This window comes from Rhinolophus sinicus, linkage group LG04 (genome assembly GCF_036562045.2).
Source record: "Rhinolophus sinicus isolate RSC01 linkage group LG04, ASM3656204v1, whole genome shotgun sequence".
Taxonomy (NCBI): domain Eukaryota; kingdom Metazoa; phylum Chordata; class Mammalia; order Chiroptera; family Rhinolophidae; genus Rhinolophus; species Rhinolophus sinicus.
In genome coordinates, this window is record NC_133754.1 from 32,814,737 (window position 1) to 32,835,508 (window position 20,772).

The window sequence follows — 20,772 nt, forward strand, 5'->3', positions numbered from 1 at the left end:
GTGGGCACAATGTGGCTTAACTGTGTCACAGGGAAGCTATAGCTGTGGAACACGGAAACAAAAGGAGAAAAATTTCAAGATAAGAATAAAACTCAATCTCAGAAAACATTTTAACAAATAAAAAAAAATCAATCTATATTATTGACAAACACTATAGCTACATATATCTACATTACCTCCAAGTAACAATAAACACAAATTCCCTGTTTTTATTTTTCACTGTTGTATTCATGTTGAGAAAACAGTCTTATTTTATTTCTCATTCAAGCACAACCCCCAACCTTCCACATTGCATTGATATTTAGACTCTTTCTGAGGAAAGTGGGTTACGGTGGTTAATGTGGAAGTAAAAGTGAATCCTAGTGTTTTAACTGTTATTACAGAGATTGTACTCTTTATATGATATGTATGCTAAATATAGGTGAGATACATATATTAATAGCATTAAATCAGACTAATTTTGTGACGTGCCTCTATTATAATAGTAGAAAATTCACAATATAGATAAATTTTAAAAGACACTATCATGCTAGTATTAGTATCCCCATTTTACACATGCACATATTTATGTATAATGCTAAGAGTGTTCAGAACAGGCCTCCCGAAGATGTGCTACTTTGGTATGGGGATTATTTTGAGCTGAAGGCAATCAAGACCTTCTGGGTTCATGAGAAACATGTACCTCTCTCTTAAAGACTTTAAATTTGGGGCCTTGCCCATAGTAAGAGTTATCACGAGAAATGATTTTTATTATGACCTATCTGTAGGGCAGGACCAATTTGTAATCACTGAACTTCTACTCTTATCTATCTGCCTATCTGCATATGACCCATCTTCATTCTATTCTTAGCTTAGAATGTCATATATACCTCATTTTACCTTTCTCTCTTCGAACCTCTCATGTATATGGGGTTCCCATATGTACATATGTAATTATATTTGGTTATTTTTTCTTGTTAATCTGTCTCATGTCAATGCAATTATTAGGGCAGACAGAAGAACATAGAAGGGTATGTAAAAATGCTTTTCTCCCTCACAATGTATACATATTTAAACATACATATATATGTATCTGATCCATGATTGTAGTTCAAAGACACTGCATCCTATTCTCTGAAGACATCATCCTAATTTGCAAAGATGTTCTAGTAATCTTGGCCATCATGTGATAATCTTTCGAAGCAAAACCACACAATATTTTTCCATAAAATCACAGTGACAATGAAACGATAATGCTGAGCTTAGTACAAAGCATTACATCAAAACATTTTATATAGAGCTCGAACTTAGAAAAGATCTAAGGAAGAAAATACTAAACGATCAAAAGTGAAGAAGTGATATAATTTTATGCAAAGTGTATTTTAAAAATTGACACTCATAACTGGAAAGATGAAAGCAATGTGATATAATTAGATTCTAAATTCTGGAGCCATTCATTAGGTAAAATAGTGTATCCTCATCCAAGTCAAATTCCTAGGCGTAGAATTTAATATAGGTTACATTTTTTCCATATAAATTGTAAAAAAACTAAACATATACATAGATAGGCTAAACAGGGTTTAAATACATATGAATACAAAATAAATTAATATAATAATTTACTTTTAATGAATATTAGCACTTTTTGTTTCATACACATTTAAATTCATTCAAAATACATTAAAAAAAATTGCAAATGTGAAATCCCTGACTTGAATAACACTATAATAAAATAGTTGTTAGACAAAAACACAGATACCTCTAATGCATTAAATAAATAAATAAATAAATAAATAAATAAATAAATAAATAAAATAAAAGTGTCACAAGCAACTGCCAGATACATTTGAATCATATGAGGAAGGGAATTTTTTTTTTTTTTCTTTGACTATAGGTCTCAGGGAAAATTTGTCTCCTGTGATAGGTCATGATGATTCTAGTATGAGAAGAGTTTTCTACCATGAGAAATTTAGAATAGTAAAGTGACAGATATCCTGGGAAAGATGATGTTTTGTGTTTATTGAGTTTGAAGTACCAGTGAGAAAATCCACGTGAGGATGCTGATCAAGTAATTGGGAGCAAGAATCTAAAGCTCATTAGGTTAGTTTCAGTTAGGTATTTGGAATCAATTTGCATAATAGACATGGAATTCTGGGATTGGAGAGACCTCTCAGAAGAGAAATACATAGAGATGTCTAAAGATAGATGTATGTTATATAGCAACGTACAGAATAAAATACCTAAATTGAATAAGCTTTTTAAACCTTATTCAGGAAAGCAGCTGGCTTACTTGGAGATGAGCACTCAATATTGTCAAATATCATACACATTGAAAAGTTTATTTATCTTTGTTATGTACAAAGAAAGACTTTCCATTAGAATGACTGATTCCACGTTGTAGAATGAGAGAAACAAATATATACTATCCTTTACAAAATTCCACTGATGCTTTTTGGAATCCTTGTCCTGAAGTAGTCTACTTCATGAAAAAAAAACAAAAAAACACACACACAAAAAAACACTTAGACATTGTGTGGTTATATATGCTAAACATTTAATAATAGAGACTTTTTCTTATTAATAGTATCCCTAAGATAGTTTCATTACATCTAATATCATCTATAAAATGTCAGCTGCTAGTAATACCTGTGAATAGCTTCTACTTTTTTTCCTGTCCCCTGAAGCATTTTGCTGTATTTTTTGTTACCTTGTCTGCTTTTTCTGTGCTACACATGTACTGGGTTTTACTTTTTATTTTTTGTGTGGTAATGGAATGTTTAAATTTGTTTATTTTTTTAAAAAACAGAACGGTAATATTTCACTTGGCATATAAGCTGAAAACATAAATACAATTAAGAATTTATTCCTCCTAAGCACAGAATTTTTATTCCTATAAAACCAATTGTAATGTAGACTACCTATATTGTTAAGAAACAGAATTATAAAAATTACTCAAAAAGGAAATGAGAGGGTAACAGTGCAGAAACATTGAAGACAAAGAAAGATAAATTGAAATCATCTGAAAAATTGGATGAGAACAATAGTAGGATCTGGTGATTAGATTAATTTAATGATCGGCATAAGAAAAATTTGCAGAAAATAATGAATGAGGAAAGATGGGGTCAATAGGGTAATACATGAGAAGTTAGAAAAGGTATACAATAGAATCCACATACAGTTTTGTAGGGGAGGAAAAATAATGTCCCCTCTACCCTTCTGAATTCTAGGCTTATAACTCTGTAAGAAAATATGGATTAACAGGAGAAAAAAAAACACGGAATTTTATTAACATGTGTATCTTATGAGATACCTAGGGAAGGATGAATATCTCTCATAGGTGGCTTAGAACTCTGGCTTAAAAAAAAAAAATCTAAAATCAAAAGAAGAAAGTTGGTTGGGCAGACCATTTATGAGGTGGTTACCTGGAAAAGCATGGCAAACAAGAGCAAGTTTTGTTATGAGGATTTAAGTTAGTGCCTTCTCCTTTGACAAGATTCTCTTGTGATTTAGAGTCATCCTTTTCCTCCAGGTACACAGAGAGAGAACCCTTACAAATGGAAATCTGCCTTACAAAAGGGTAACTTCTATTTTGTTTTCATAGCTTCTCCAGCCCTCAGTGTCTCAAAGAAATCAGCTCAAAATAATCCTTATGCCAAAGAGGCATATTATGGGGTGGAACATCTTTCTACCCACAGTTTCTAAATCACAGTCAATATTAGGTGCTTCGTCACATTTTAACTCATTGCAAAAATACTTTTTTTAGTTTTAGCTTTTAACTATTATAGCATTTATTTTAATTATATTGATATGCAAATTGTGTGGTAATACACATCACCAAAGAGTCCGAAAACTTTGTTCTTAAATCATTCTTTTTACCATTATTGAAATTTTCTCTTAGTTCTTTTCTGAATAATTACAAGTTGATAAAATGTAAACTAATAGATTTTCCCCCCTTATTTATTATAAAATTTCTGTTGTAGAGTAACTCCTCTATCTTGGATGTGTCAGCACAACCCTAAAGTCTTTTTATTTTTTCCTCTAGAGAATTATGGGTATTGAACAATTAGTGCCTCAAATGAACAATCTAATTTCATGAATTTCCACAGAGAGGCTTCCAGTCTCTCAGAACCTAGTTCTTCCATGTCTCAGGTATTTTCCATAAACAAATGGCCCTTGAATGTGTTTTCATGTCTGAGAGCCTGTCACCACGTACAGAATAGAAGAAATGGATGAAGCACTGCAGTTACATTGCTTCTTGATGCACACAATGGAGTGAATGTTTGTCTCCCTTCAAAATTCATATGTTGAAATCCTAATCTCTAATGTGATGGTATCAGGAGGTGGGGCCTTTGGGAGGTGATTAGTTTATCAGCATGGAGCCCTCATGAATGGGAGTCCTGTCCTTATAAAAGGGACCCCAGAGAGTTCTCTTGCCTTCTCTCCACCACTTAAGGGTACAAGTAGATGTGGGCAGTCTGCAACCCAGAAACGACTTCTCACCAGAAGCTGATAATGCTAGCACCCTGATCTTGGACTTCCCAGCCTCCAGACCTGTGAGAAATACATATCTGTTTTTTATAAGCCACCCAGTCTATGGCACTTTGTTATAACAGCCTGAACTGGCTATGGCAATAAAGCACATTCATTTCTAATTATAGGGACCTTTATTATTAAACATATACATTTGAATGTGTCACTCAGCATTCTGGAATTTAAGGAATTTCTGCATCCCTTCCAGATCACTAGGAATGGAAAGATTCTTTCCTGAGGCATCTTCAGTCTCTCCCTCTGCCTCATGACTATTTTACTCCTCAATTTTCTTTTAACACCTCTATAGGATAATGGAAGGGATAGGGGTGTGGAAGCGTCTGCCTGAATCTCTTCTGCTTTTGTATTCCTTTCCATCTACTGAACTCTAAATCTCTCCATGCTGGAGATGCAATCCAAAACTGGGAGATCTGACCATGCATCTGACTGGGGGATCCCTTACCTCCATTTCCTGGCTTTACTATACACCAAACACAGGTGTGGCTACATTTCTATAACTACTTACAATGTTCTTGGAGAGAAAAAAGAACTTTGCATGTGTTTCCTAATTTAAGCTGCAGTTTTTCATGGTGAATCAGGGTGATGACCTTGTGAGTATGTAATGTGAACATTTGAAAATATATCAGAAAGAATAAATAGAAAGCTTAAAACAACTTCACATTATATGGACTGAATAATAAATCCGTTATAATGGAGAAAGGGAAAAATAGAATTCTTAGTTTTAGAACCAAAAAGTCTTTAGAAATTAAATGAAATATTTATTTCTTAGATGAGGTAACAGGCCCAAGTAATGTTATAACTTGTTGGAAGACACATAATTAAGAAAACCAGGATAGAATGTGGATCACTTTGCCCAGTAGTGTTTCCACTCATTGTATTATATATAACATATTTATTTGTTTGTTTCCTGAGAAAAAGCAGGAAGATTTATTGTCAATGGACAAACTACTTAGCAAGAACTGAAATGCCATACATTCATATGCAGAAGTATAGCTTTAGAAATAATATTTCCTTTATGTATTCCTATTCAGTCTGGGCCAGAGAGAAAACACTGGCATGTCTTTACATGAACCTTTTCAATGATTGCAAATAGAGAGCATCACAGAAATTTTGATTCCTGAACTTAAAGCAATTTAAGAGCCATATACAACAAAAGAATGCTGAATAAAACTAGATAGGTTTAGCTGTGAATCTCAGAACTGTATACTTAACAATTTATCATTCAGATTTATTTTTTATTAAGAGAGAAAACACTGAACATTTTTCCAGAATTTGTCATTATTATCATTGTCCATATTGTCAACTTTCCCCTCTGCATTTCCTATATTATTACTAAATAAAATGAATCACTATTTTGATTGTCACTCTTTTTGGTAGTAGAGATTTTCTCCCAAAATTGCATATCTATATCATCTATATCTATATATATATATATATATAGTGCAACAGTTTATGTTAACATTTTGGGGTATTCACTTTCAGAAATGTTTACAAATAAAGAATATTTATCATACATTCTATTTTATACTGCACATTTATTCCACCAACATATCATGAATTCTTTCTATTGTTTTAAATATTTATATCATATTTTTAATGATAATGTGATTCCATGGTATGGATATATTGTAATTGATTTAACCAATCCCCTAATAAATAAAAAATAGCATGTCCTATTTTTAAATTGCAATCATTAATACAATAAATATTCTTGAACAATGGAATGGTTGCATGCATATTTTTGCATATTTCTTTATTATTGGTAATTCACTCTGCTGTAGCAGAATGTATTTTCAGATATTTTTTCTTCCCATGTGACTCACACTCCTCCTACTACCCTTGAATCAGGGCGGGATTTCTGTCTTCTCTGAGAAACAAATTTATGGTAGGAGGGATGTGATTTTCAATGCAAGATCATAAAATTGACAAAGTTTCTGCCTGGGTAGCTCTTTCAGTACATGTGCCTTTGGAACCCCGAGCTTTCACAAAAGAAGTCTTGCTACTGTGATGTTTCTAAGCTGGAGAGACTATTTAGCTAGAAACAGAGTGCTGCCCACACATCCACAGCTGTTCTAGCTCCCACTCTTCCATTTTTTAGAGCCTAGGCACTAGACATAAGAATAAAGAAAACCTTGATGACCTTGGCTGCAGACATATTCCAACTACAATCTGATGAGAGACCCTGAGCTAGAGCCATTCAGAAAACATACAGCTGTATCCTGACCCATTCCAGACTATTCCTATTTTAAGGTACCACATTTTAGGGTGATAAGTTATATAGCAATAAGTAATACATCTATGCTTCATGACTTTCAATGATATGCCCACAATATCTGTTGCCTATATTTTTACAATTTGCCTTTTTCTTTAAACTTATGTGTTCATTTACATAAAGTAGTTATTTTTCTTTAAACATTTTAGTGGCATATTATACTTAAATACATCTAATTACTACAAAGTATCCTAAAAAGCTCTTCTAGACTTTCTTCTTGTAATAGTTCATAGTTTTCTTTTAGGTTACATAATAACAAAATTTAATTGAGTGTGTGTGTGTGTGTGTGTGTGTGTGTGTGTGTATTTACTACAATGATCTAAGTTTACTTTTCCTACAACTTTCTAGCTAGTTGTAATTAACTTTCTGCCAAACTAATTTGAAATTCCAATATTACTATATAATACATTGGCTTGTTTTGCTTCCTGCTCAGTAATCTTGAAAATCACAGAAACATAGTAAATAATAAATAAATATTAGTTCAAATAATTAAAATTATTCTAAATTTACATGTATTTCTATCTAATTTTAAAAAATGCTTTCCATTTTATTTTATTTTTTTCTTTATGGCTGCAAGTAGCACATTAAAAAAATATTAGTGCTTATGGTTTATTTATACATATGACAAGGCAACCAACCATGTTCTTCTCCACTGTTTTTCTTTTACAAATCATATTTTATTACCTGTTACACATCTCTTCTTCTACATGAAATTCAGAATCAATTTCTTCTAATGCAGAAAAAAATAGCATTGAGATGTTTATTGAATTTGAATTAATTATATAGGTTAACCTGTATTACAAATAAAAGTTTTAAAATATGAGTCTTCCCATCTAAGATCAAAGGAAGTTAATAAAAAAAATATGGTGAAATAATAGTCGGGACTTATAAACTGTCCTGTCATCATTACTCTATGTTAATGTCCATCAATGTTAATGGAGTTGGTCCTAAAATAGATCAAGGAATATGAGAATTGCCATTTCTATGATCACACTGATGGCTACTCAGCATTTGTGTGGCTTGTTCTTATGTGTCTGGTTCCTATAATAAAATGACTTTATTTGTATGACCAGTGCTATTAAACAAAGTGTATAGATTTATAACAATAATTCTTTCTACAAATTCAATGAATGCACAAGATTATATTGTATGTGAATAATAAATACTATTACAATGTTATAAAATAAAAAGTAATCTGATATTTATTAATCACCACTGAGGTGAAATGCAATGTGCAATGTACAGCATAAGCAATGAATTTTATATGAAACAGCACACATATTTCATATCCAATGACCTGTAAAATATTTCCTAGGTAAGCAGTTTAATATATGTGCGCATATTTGAAATTTCCCATAAGAAATAATGAGGCTTGCTTTTTGATTATGCAGATGCATTTGTTTAGAATGTGCAACCCCAGCTTGTCCACTGGGTGACTGCCTATCTGCTATACTTTCTCCAAGAAACAAGTTAAACATCATTCCTTGTACAGCCTTCCTGGGCCCTCCTATTTCAGAGTATAACACTCCAATCAAGCAGCTATTAGATTGCCTTGGTATATAGTGGGCTTACTACAGTGCTTAAGAGTTCAAACATTGAAATCAGTTAGCCCTGGGCTTAGCACATGAATCATCAATCTCTAGCTCCTTAACTTTGAGGAAGTTGCTTACCTCCTCTGAGCTCAATGTTTTGACCTCTAAGCTGTGTCACATTAACTGCTTCAGAGGTTTTAGTTGAGAAAATATATGCAATAAATTTAGCTGAATACTTAACAAATACGCAGTGCTCAATAAATAGTAGATAAGCGATGGTAGCTAACAACAGGTGATGGAAATTTTAATGACGATGATGACTGAAACATCTGTTGGAAGTTCAATAATCTGAATTTCTTGGAGGCTGGAGTTATGTTTTAATTATCTTTTACAATGTCTGCTATATTAATGCTTGTTAAATAATAATTAACAAAAGCATAAGTGGAGTTAAGAAAAATACATACACAGGAGAGAGATAAAGTGATCATTCTGTACAACTGTTTTCTGGGAAAGGGAAATATATTAACTTCTGACATCTAGAATGTGAGTCTTAGAAGTCTCTCCATGTTTTAGAAGCACTCTAAATCTTCTATTGTGCAAGAAAAAGTTCCCCCAAAGATCTGGTCCATTAAGATTGTTACAGACCAGATAAATTATAGCCTTAAAAGTATCAGAAATGCCCAAGGAGGACTCCTGAGAATGACCATGACAGTATCAGGGAAAGGAGGATTTTTCATATAACCCTGACTCCAATAGTTATTGTGGACAAGGGAGGATATATCATCCCCAGAGCAGTTACTCCAATTTGGGGCTAAACATATATATCCTGGCACTCATTAACATCAGTGATTTATTGTTCTAATTATCCATCACACTGTTTTTATATTAAAAATAAGAATACAAGTATAATAAACTTTGTGTTTGGACCTTTTCATTTTGCTATAAAGATGAACAATTGGCTTCCTTGGTTGGCTGAAAATACATGCAATTAATGTTTATGTTTCATTTCACACTCTGGATTCTTATATTTCTGTGCTTTTCTCAGAAACACTTTCATGCTTACTAAGCCACTTACTGTTGCACTTATGTAAATAATTAGGCCAAGTTTATTAATACTAGACTTAATTTGCAAACAAGTTAGTCTTAACTATGGTTATCTGACAAAATAAGGGTGATCATAGGAAACATTACAAGTATATTTCAATAATATACCTTTATGTGTATCAGATTTTAGTGCTGTTCATTATCTTTGAGGTTTCATTTTCTAAATATAAATTAACTGGATCCTGAATTCTTCTACTTCCCTCCAATATGTAGCTACAACTCTCCAAACTAACGTTTCCAATTTTCTCCCACTTTTGACTTAGAATCACTAAAAACAAAAACTGACCTTTTCCCAGAAGCCCTACAAACTGAATGTGAACTACTTGATATAAACTTCAAAGAAATTGCTAATAACTCATGTTTAGACAATCTTGATGCTTGTGGTTGTGTGAGCCACTCAGAAAGTTTACCTGAACAACTGCAAAAGTGCTTCAACCCTGACTTCTAGAGATCTTGACTGGCTGTCCTCTGGGCTCAGAAACTAGTTTATAATTTACTCTAATTATTGTGCTTTGTTTTTCTTTTGTTTCATAGAAATGTCCTATTAAATGTTTGAGTCCTCACAAAATATAGGTCTAACTTTGGGAGCCAAGGTACATCACCACTTCCTAAAATGAGACACATCCCTTTAACTGAGCTGACCCATTTTCAAGATTAAGAGATTAATTCAATGAAATAATAGAGTAATCTACTAACTCAGCTTGTGGACTGTACAACTTCTTGAAGTTTCTAAGGCAGGCCTGAAGGAGAACAGAATATGCCACCCTAAAACATGCCACTTTGGCACACTGATTATTTTGAATTAAAGTTACTTGAGAAACAGCTAGTGCAAGGACACTCTAACCTTCCTTTGCCCCCCTGAAAACAGGAAACAAATATCCCCTGTATAATGTACTCCCCCCCCCCACCGCCCCAGTACCAGGAGTGTAAAGGCATCCTTATTACCAGAGATAAGGAAATTATGGCCAAGAAGGCTTTCTAAACAATCCATGTTACTTCTTATTAGATCAGCCAAAGAACCTACAAAAGAAGAAGGAAAACATTTTTCTCCCCTACACCACCATGAGATGTTGGAATCATTAACAAATGAAGGAAAATGACAACTCTTAAGTCCCAAACTGATCATGGATTTACTTCAGTTGGAGCTGTCTTTCAAACGACCATTCTAGTAGAACTTGGACCACAGAATAAAAATGATGACTAATATGAACAATGTTAGTTAGTACTGATACTTGATCACTGAGCTGTTTCAGGACAATTCTTCTCTTGGTAAGTTTTTGCATAATCCTGGAAGATTTCTTGATGACAAGCTAACTTCCCAGTGCAAGATATCAGAAGCTGAATTAAACAATGGGGAAAAGAATAGTAGAAATATAAAGAGAGATACTAATCAGTGATTGGCCTTTTTTTTTTTTATAGATCTTCCTTTTGCTTTCCAGATTATATTTTTATTTATTTTTCTCATGACTTTCAGTTGATTAGATTTAAACTACTTGGTGATTTTAGATATAATAGTATTTACAAATATATTTCTTATCACCATTTTTCTAACATTTTCCACTAAATGCATTGTTTGAAAAGACTCTGCCTGACTTTCAAATTTTAGGATAGTCCTTATTTGAAAACAAAACACAGCAAAACAAACAACAAACAAAGCTAGCAAACAAAAATAGCTCCCACATAATATTATTTAAATAATTTTAGCTAGTGAAGTAACATTCTTGTTTTCCATATGCAAAAATGAAGTTGCTACCTCAGAGCTACATAGATGTAATTTATACAATATTGAATAATTTCTTGAATGGACAAAGTTCATAGTGAAAGCAAATGTTGCCAGTGGCATTTTGCTATGAGAATTGTGTTTTCTTATTATGAGAGTAAAGGTCTAATTTAGGCTCATTCAAACTACAGTAAGTGCTGAACAAAGAAATGTTGGCTTGATGCTGTATCTCACGATATAATTCAATTTATTTAGTAGGCATCTTAAAAAGTATTGCCTTTGCTTCAGGAGGTATCTGTTCTGTCTAAAACACTGCATCTGCCCTCGAGGCACATATAGTTTTGCTGGAAAGTCACGTGTTACTTATAGGAAGTGGCTAGAGGCTGACACAAAGACATAAAAAAAAAGTCCTTTATTAAGTACACTTGACTATCAACATGAATTGTCTACATAAAATATGCTATAGCCAAAAGGAAGAGATTAATGGGGGTGGGGGGAGGGAAATCATACAGGATAGAAGCAATAAAATATCATCCAAGAAGAAACAGTGTTTCTGATAAATGGATAATAAAAATAAACTATAGTAAAACACTCAATATACATTTTTTTTCAATCTATAGGAACTGTCAGAGTCACACACACACAAAATCATTCCTTGCTATTAACCAGTCATGCTATCCTGAGGAAATTATTTTAACAGTCTTGAGTTTGTTCACTCACCGGTAAAACTACTATAAATCATACTTACTAAGTAAGATCTGAGAATTGAATGTCAAGTGTCCAACATAGACCAGAGTACATTGTGAGTGTTCAGTAAATGCATTTCCCATTCCCTCTTAGTGTGTGGCCTACAGATAATAGTGATTTATCTGGCTTGGTAAACATACTGAGCTGGAAGATTAAAGACAGACTATGCATTTTAAAATAAAGCTGGGGGAGAGCTGCTTTATTACATGAAAACGAGAAAACAGACTACATTAGTTAACACTTGTAAATAATATATCTTATTCCATTAAAAATTGAAATTAGATGCATGCTTTTGAGTTTCAAACATTTCATACTGTTACACAATAATATTCTTTCATCACCTCTTGGAGGTAATGGGACATGAAGTAAATGCATAGCAACTTACATGATTTCTCACCTGGACTGAATTAATTTTGTGCAAATTGATGCATAGATTTAGGTTGTTCTTGGTAAAAGTCATATTATAGGAACCTTTGTTCCATTTAATTTTAAAGAAATTTTCTATTTTGCTCCATGGGTTGATGTATTTCTGAAAGGTATTAGAAAGTATTTCACTGAATTTTTTATATAAATTATTACACGAAAGTTAACACTTCCTAATATAAAACAAAATCATCATATAAAAATATGTGTTAGTTTATTAGTACTCTAAGGTCAATTTTATGCATAAGACTTATATGTGCTTTTGTTTTAATGAAAGAGACAGAAGAAGGATCATATCTTTAAACTAGATACAATGTTTGACAAATCTAATAATTAAGAATATCTATTATCTATCAATTGCCATTTTTCAGCTGTTGCTGTTTGTACTTGGGTCTCTCTCTCTCTCTCTCTCTCTCTCTCTCTCAATGCAGCTAGTACTGATAGTCCTTTATAAATAAATAATACCTTCATGTTTTATGACCATGCAGAGTTTTTGTACATATTTTTATCACCCATCCTTTTCACTAATATTTAAATGTAAAATGTGCCCAAGATCTTACTTAAGCTTATTAAATATCTCCATTTATAAGGAACTAAATACAGGACTCTAAAAGATATAGTTTTTTGTTTGTTTGTTTTTGTTTTTGCTTTTGTTTTTGTTTTTGTTAAGGCCCATTAGCCTAATATTAGTTTGTAAAATTGTATACCCAAACTAATACACCAGTCTGTAACATAAAGGTATATCAAACTATATCAATTAAAAATGTTATTTAATAAGAGACAGTTGATAATGTTCTACCCATGAGAATGGTTAATGTTGCTTTAGAAAAAGTCATTTCAGGTCTCTATCAAGAAACAAACAAGCATGTAAAGAATTCAAGGGCCGTCCCAGTGGCTCAGGTGGTTAGAGCTCCGTGCTCCTAACTCCGAAGGCTGCCGGTTCGATTCCCACATGGGCCAGTGGGCTTTCAAACCACAAGGTTGCCAGTTCAATTCCTCGAGTCCCGCAAGGGATGGTGGGCAGCGCCCCCTGCAACTAAAGGTTGAACATGGCACCTTGAGCTGAGCTGCCACTGAGCTCCTGGATGGCTTAGTTGGTTGGAGCGTGTCCTCTCAACCACAAGGTTGCTGGTTCGACTCCCACAAGGGATGGTGGGCTGTGTCCCCTGTAACTAGCAACGGCAACTGGACCTGGAGCTGAGCTGCGCCCTCCACAACTAAGACTGAAAGGACAACTTGAAACTGAATGGCACCCTCCACAACTAAGATTGAAAGGACAACTTGACTTGGGGAAAAAAAAAAAAAAAGAAGAAGAATTCAAACTGTTAATGTGATAAAGTTATTGAGGGGATCACTTCATAAGTTGTATAAATATGTAATCACTGTGTTGAACACCTGAAACTGATATGATATGCCCACTGTAATTAAAAAATAAAAATCAATTAAAAATTAAAAAGATGAAATAGAAAATCATAAAATCAAATAAATGTTATATTTCCTATGGAAAATGAATTTGGTATCTATATACTATATAGCTAAAGTACATGGACAAATAAACTAAAACTTCAAATCACAATCATGGGTATTATAATTATTAATAATATGGTTTTCTCTTTTCAGATAGCATACAATTTAACTTCTTAAATAAGAAAGAGTGTGTGTATATATATATATATATATCTTTAGATTACTATAGTTTACATTTTTAGACTACACAACATAACTTTTTAAAATGTTTCCTCATTTTCAAATCTAAAAATTTCTATTTTATTATATATTTAGTATGTTGTTTTGGGTGAATATTGTCAAACACAAATTTTTGGTCACTTTTTTTTCATACACATATTAATTGAATGAATAATTGGTGCATTATATGGAGCATTGCACCGAAACAATGATATACAAACAATATGACATGTAGGTTTTACATTAATTTTAATTTTGTTTTTACTTGAATTCAGTTTTACTTAAAATAATTTAGTGACAAAACATGTTGCCAACTTTTATCTTAGAACTCAAGAAATAAAGTCAAGAAATTAGTGAAAATAATCAGATAAATAAAATATGACTTAAAAACTAAACATAGCATATGGTATAAACATTTATTTTTGCTAACTCTGGAAATATCCTTAAATTGGTCATAAGGATTAAGAATGTCAAGGAAATGGGAGAGCAGAGGATGCAAAGTGAGTGATATAAACGAACTTTTAGAAGGTAGAAAGTGGGTGGATGGGTGCATAGAGACTATGTTTAAATAGAAAGTGGAAATCTGCCTATTGAGTAATAAAGAAAATTAATTTTCAGAACCACAGACAGATACACAATTGGTTGGGGGAGGAATTTCTGAACTTAAGAGTAGGTATGGCACTAAAAACATAGGGATATTAAAATATGAATGAGAAAGAATTAAAACCCAATAAACCCTTCTTATTCCAGAGACAGTAGATATATCAGGTAGCTGCATCTTTCCAAGACGTAAGCAGGAATTATACTCTATGGGGAAAAATTAAGGGCCTTCATACATTTGAACATCAGACAGAGGCATTCTACTAAAAACAAGGGCCAAGGGCAAGCAGAGAAATTTACCATGCTGAACACTGAGATCCTGAAGCTCTGTTATGTTGGTAAGTCCCAAATCCAGAGCACACAGGCATGTTCCTACTCTCCTTTCACTCAGGAGAATAGGATATTCTTCTCTGAAGATAATATACAGGCCTTTAGAAAATAACTCCCATGTTATGTGGGGCTATTTTATCAAAAAATAGATAAATTCTTCTCCAATTTATCACTTACAACAGAGATCTCAGGTTGTTTCTAAAACCTCATTCTTAATTATGAATAGACAAATGTGGTCACACAACTTTGAGGAAAAAATTTGCATAAATGAGAAAAACCAAAACCACGAAATTTAAAAAAAGAAACTTAGAGAAAACAATAAAAAAGAGACTAGAAGAAAACAAATCAATATGGTTAATATCTTCAGAAATATCAGAAAGCTTATTAAATCCATAAGATAAGTACAAGATGCTTTAAAAATGGACAGTTAATAAACAAGAAATACACTTGGAAGTAAAATAATATAATAACTATATTAGAACATTTATTTGGAGATAAAGCTGAGGTTTTCTTCCGTGAGTAGAATGAAAAGACAATTAAGAGAAAAATAATAAAGATATGAGAATGTGATATGCATTCAATCTTGGTTCAATATCCATATTTCTGGAAAAATAAAAATGGGAGAGAGGAAATAGGAATTAGTTGTCAGAGGGATGGTGCAAGGTGATTCTCAGAAAAAAAGGTGAAGGCACTTTTCTCATTCAAGTAGTTCATCTGGTTTTCATGACGTTTAGTGAGAATTCACCCACATGAAGCACATCAATTTAACATTTTAGAAACTGGGATTAACCACATGACTCTACTGAAAATGTTCTCCCTTGTTTTCATATGGCCCATAGCAGGATTGAAGGGCCCCAGGTACTCCCTACCACACCACCTCCTTAACATTTTGGACCTTAAAAGCATTGACTGCCTAAGAGAGCAGTTCCAGGAAGAAGGGTGTGATTGATTAAATGTTTCTAAAAAACAATTCACATAACTTCAATTATGTCTCATTTTCTTGTTTACCTGGTATCCAGAGTAATTCCCAGCTTTCCAGGTAATCTTTCAGAATTTAGGCTCATGTACATACTATTTAGTATACATCCTGACATAAATTCAGTGTTCAACACTTCCTAACCTTGTCAACATAAACTTTCCTTTGATGCTCCCTTGAGCTAATAATATGTCATCACAAAACGCCATTAACACTAATCTTTGCAGAACTTGTTGAAGCTTTCTGCAAAAACTAATGCCTGAATGGAGGGTGAAGGTACTATTTTCTCTCTTTTATCATGTGAACTGAAGACAAGGTAGACCAGGCCTTTAATTAACTTTTCATTACCACTTTGTCATCCTTCTCCATGAAAAATCCAGCAACTGTGATGCACATGTCATTGCCTTAGATGCTTCACACTTCCTGACCACTATTCCTAATTGATTACATATTTTAACAGCAGGCTTACTGTGTTTTATCATCTAATATTCTATCATTCTTGATTTAAATGTCTGCCCTCCACATTTTCAATGACTTGCCTTCGGCTCCACATCCATCACCTAATACCATATCCCTCCCTGGTCATTGTCATTGCTAATAACTTCTAAAGCTTCGATTTCAACACCCAGCACTTCTGCTAAGAGAATAAAACTGGGCTGATTTTAAACCTGCCTTCAATTATGTGAAGAGTTCCCCCACTCCCCCAGAAAATAATAACTCATCTTTTAAAATCATCAATGATATTTCTTAGGCACAATTTTGTAAAGATACTTAGAAGCTGAGTGATTTGGAGCAACAAAGAAAATGTAGGTTTTTAAACTCCTAATATTTTTAGCATGGATTTTATTTAGTTTAATGTACAAAACCTTTTTCATTTAATGATGGCTTGATTTCTAGGGAAATATCACACATTTTTTTTATTATTATTATTATTATTATTATTTTTAATCCCTAAAGAAGAGAAACAGGATGTTTTAGTTTGTTGCAATGGGATTTATACATCATCTCCAACGACAAAACTTAAGACAACTGGAGTTAAAATATATAGATCTTGATGAAATGTTTTGAGAAAAGGAAATCTGTTATATTGATGTACTGAATGTATTCAGAAAATTGTTTCCATTTAGACTATCAAAATTTTGCAGCCTCCTTTCCATTATTCTTTGCATGCTTAATCCTTGACTTTTGTGTTAATTTAACATTTATTCGTTAAACGTAGGAACACAATTAAGTACTACCTACAAATAAGTACTTAAAGCTTCATTCTGACAAGTGTTCATGCTCATAAATTCATGAAAATGGGCTGCGAATTGAAGTGCCGTTTCCATATAACTATGGCAACCTACATATTCTTTTAATGAAAAAAATGCCAGTTTAAAGCATCAAAAATAATCTAAACGAAAAGACATCTTTGTGTTATATATTTGAATTCATAGCCTACAGATCTAAGGAGGTTTCTGTCATTTAAAGAGTTGATATAAACAGCTCTGTAAAGTCTATATTATTTCTTTATTACTTGCTATGATATTGCGTGGGGACAACAGTTATCAAATTGTAAGTTTTAGTATGCTATCCCAGGTTAAGATGAAAACATTTGTCGAAGGCTTATTTGAATTTTATTGCCATCAATGAACTTTGGCTTTATATCAGTGTAGTACAAAAATATCCTTACTTTATCAAATCAATACGCTAAAGATGAAAACTGAAAATGATCTTTCATATAAATTTTTCCTTCCATTAAATGAACACTTTTAACTAAAAAAAAAGAAAACAAAGCAAAGCAAAACAAAACAAAACAAAAACACAATAAGGTGGATAAAATTATCATAAAAATGAAAGTAAATATATAAATTTAACATTACAAGTTTTAAATTAGGTAATAACCTTGAAGTATGATATATCATGTATTATTAGATGTTGTAGAAAAGGGAGACTGAAGTTCTTTGCCTACTTCTTTTAAATATCATTACTGATTATTCCATCAGTATTGGAAGACAATTAATATAGATATCTTTTGAAAATGGTAAAATTTACTCAAGTTATTTAAATATGTTTTTAATAAAACACATTTATGTTTATAATTGGGAATAGACATTACTGAATATGATTTTTGGCATAACTTTTCTGAAGACCCATTTGATTAATATTTGGAAATCAGTGCTCATGTTGGCTTAAAGAGCAATATGTCTCTGAATGGGCCCCTAACTGATTTTACATCCATGATAAAGCCAAAAGCATATTTATCCATCTTCATAATCAAGTGTAAACTAAGAGCTGATGGGTATGCCATATGCATGCATAAATGATGCTTTCATCCTTCGCATCTGTTCATATTAATAATGATAATTCTTAAACAGTGATTTTCATCTTGAAGAGTGTTATAAATGCCGACTAATTAATTAATCTCTTGAGTGCTTAATTGCATATGGATAATTAAACACACTCTTTGCCAGCAAAGATTATAGAGCAAAAATTAAAAGGGAAATCATACCAAGACTGATTTTCTAACCAATGGGTTGAGGATGTGACTTTTACACATTTGAGTAGAAACATGCTCTCCAGCCCCATTTCTGAAAATACCTTCAGCAGAAAAGCATTTCCACAATGTTGAGAAATGTTATGGAATCATTCCTACTTTTGAGAATTACAAAAACATTAGTATACTAAAGCTGTTTGTACATCATATGTATATATATGTATGTATATTAAAGTTGTTCGTACTATCTATCTATCTATCTATCTATCTATCTATCTATCTATATATATATATAATAAATTTATGTACTATTTATTTTTGTGAAGCATGAGGCACACTTGGTCTTTGAATCTCTTTTTCATAAGGCTCAACTACATCCCTTGGGTGAATTTTGCTGGAAAGGCTTTTGGAAATGATGGAGTCCATTTTATGATACTTCTCAAGGAGGTAGAAGATTATTAGAGTTATGTTCTTTTTTATAACTCAGCTTTATAGTCTTCTGTATTCAAAAGCCTTCTCAGGTGTTCTTTCTTTAAAATGGTTTGGAATATAATTTCAGATTTCATATGAGGAAACTATTGTGAAATCAAAACACATACTGTCGTCAATCTGTCAATAATGTTTCACACTAAACACTGGATTGTCTTATATCAGTGTTTCTAAATGAAGACACTTTTTGCATTTTCATGGGATATTTCTTCCTTGTGAGGTATTTCATCACACACTGCAGTAGGTTTAACATTCTTGACCCCATTCCCAATTTCTATCTGGCTTTCACAATTGATTATAGACTGAAATTATTATTTTATAATTGGTAACATATCTTTCCTCAATGTGTCTATGCTTCAAGGACTCATGTCTCATAATCTTATGGTAGTTTCCAATGTTTGGTGCTCACAGTATTCATTTACCAAAGAGTATTAAATTAATGCTACATACTATTTGTATATTTTCTGGAAATCTAAGGGTACAGCTACCATATTCTAGAGGTGAGTATGAAAAGGTACATATAGATAAGTGCTGGGACTAGAAATATGCTGCAAAATCAGGACATATTATTATGAACCAGAGAGAAATTCAAGTTTAATTTTGTACATATTGAGGTTTCAGAGATACGACCAAAGCAGGCAGCTTTTATATTTTTAGATAAAGAAACAATAAATTTGTGAGAAGTTGACAGGACAGAGAAACTAAGGCTTTGGTGTTTAGTAAATGAGGAATCTAAACAGAGTTTAGGCTTGGGGTAGTTAATTATTAAAGAAGTAACAGGATTTGCTTATACTAGCTTTATTTTACCTTTTCTTTTTTTTTTCTTTTTTTCCCCTCTGGTTAAGAATGTCTCTTTACCCCATGATGAAAGCAGGGTACCTTTCACGTAGAAGATGTATTTCTTACTTTTAGAGGGACATAGGACAATCATAATGTCCTTCTTGTATCAGCTGTTTCTTATGTAACTTTAATTCTAAATAATCAATATGACAAATTTTGCCCCCCTATAAATAGTAGGTGCTTAATGTGGGGTGGTACTGTCTTCTATAAGGTAAAATATTCCTTTCCTGTTTTACACACTGATTTATGTCCTACCAATTTTTATCAAGGTTGAATTTAAAGATAGTCTGAGGTATTTGTTGTGTTATTGTTTATCTATATCAATCAATGATAAAAATCTTTACATTTTAAAGTTGTATATGTGAAAAATTTTAGTACAATAGTTCATGATGGATAAGTTATCTGTATTATCAATGACCTCTTAGAAAATTATGGCTTATTGACTGAATATAATGACAAAAAAAGACTAATATTACATGAAAATACATTGTATCATTGTTTTCTCTATAAGAACAATTTATACAAATTAAGTTTGTTAATAATTCAAACTCACCAATGACCATGACATTTTTAATAAAGTGATCAGAATGATTGGCAATACATCAACCGGACTGTTATTTTGAGAATAAAGCCAGAATAAAAATTCTGTGACAGTAAAACATGTGAAGGAGTATTTAATCTTACGATATATAATTTGGGAAAGTAGTTAAGCATGCAAAAGGCCAGAGTTTCTAGAGTAATGCTCATCTGCACTCTTTGCAATGTACTGTTAAATTTTTATGCGGTTATATTAATATGCTCTGTGATATGGCTACCCCACCATTTTGAGAGACACTACCTGGGTTTTTTTGATATGGACCAAGAGTATAAACATGTATGTGATCTGCACATATTGAGTATTTTTTTAAATAAAACTCTGCAGCCATATAAGGCAATTAGGGCAAATTCATATTTTCTCAAATGGAACATCGTAACACAACAACGTGTCAAAGAGCAACAGGAAAAGAGAAGAGTTACAACTATTTGGTCCAGGAAGTGCCAGAAACCAAA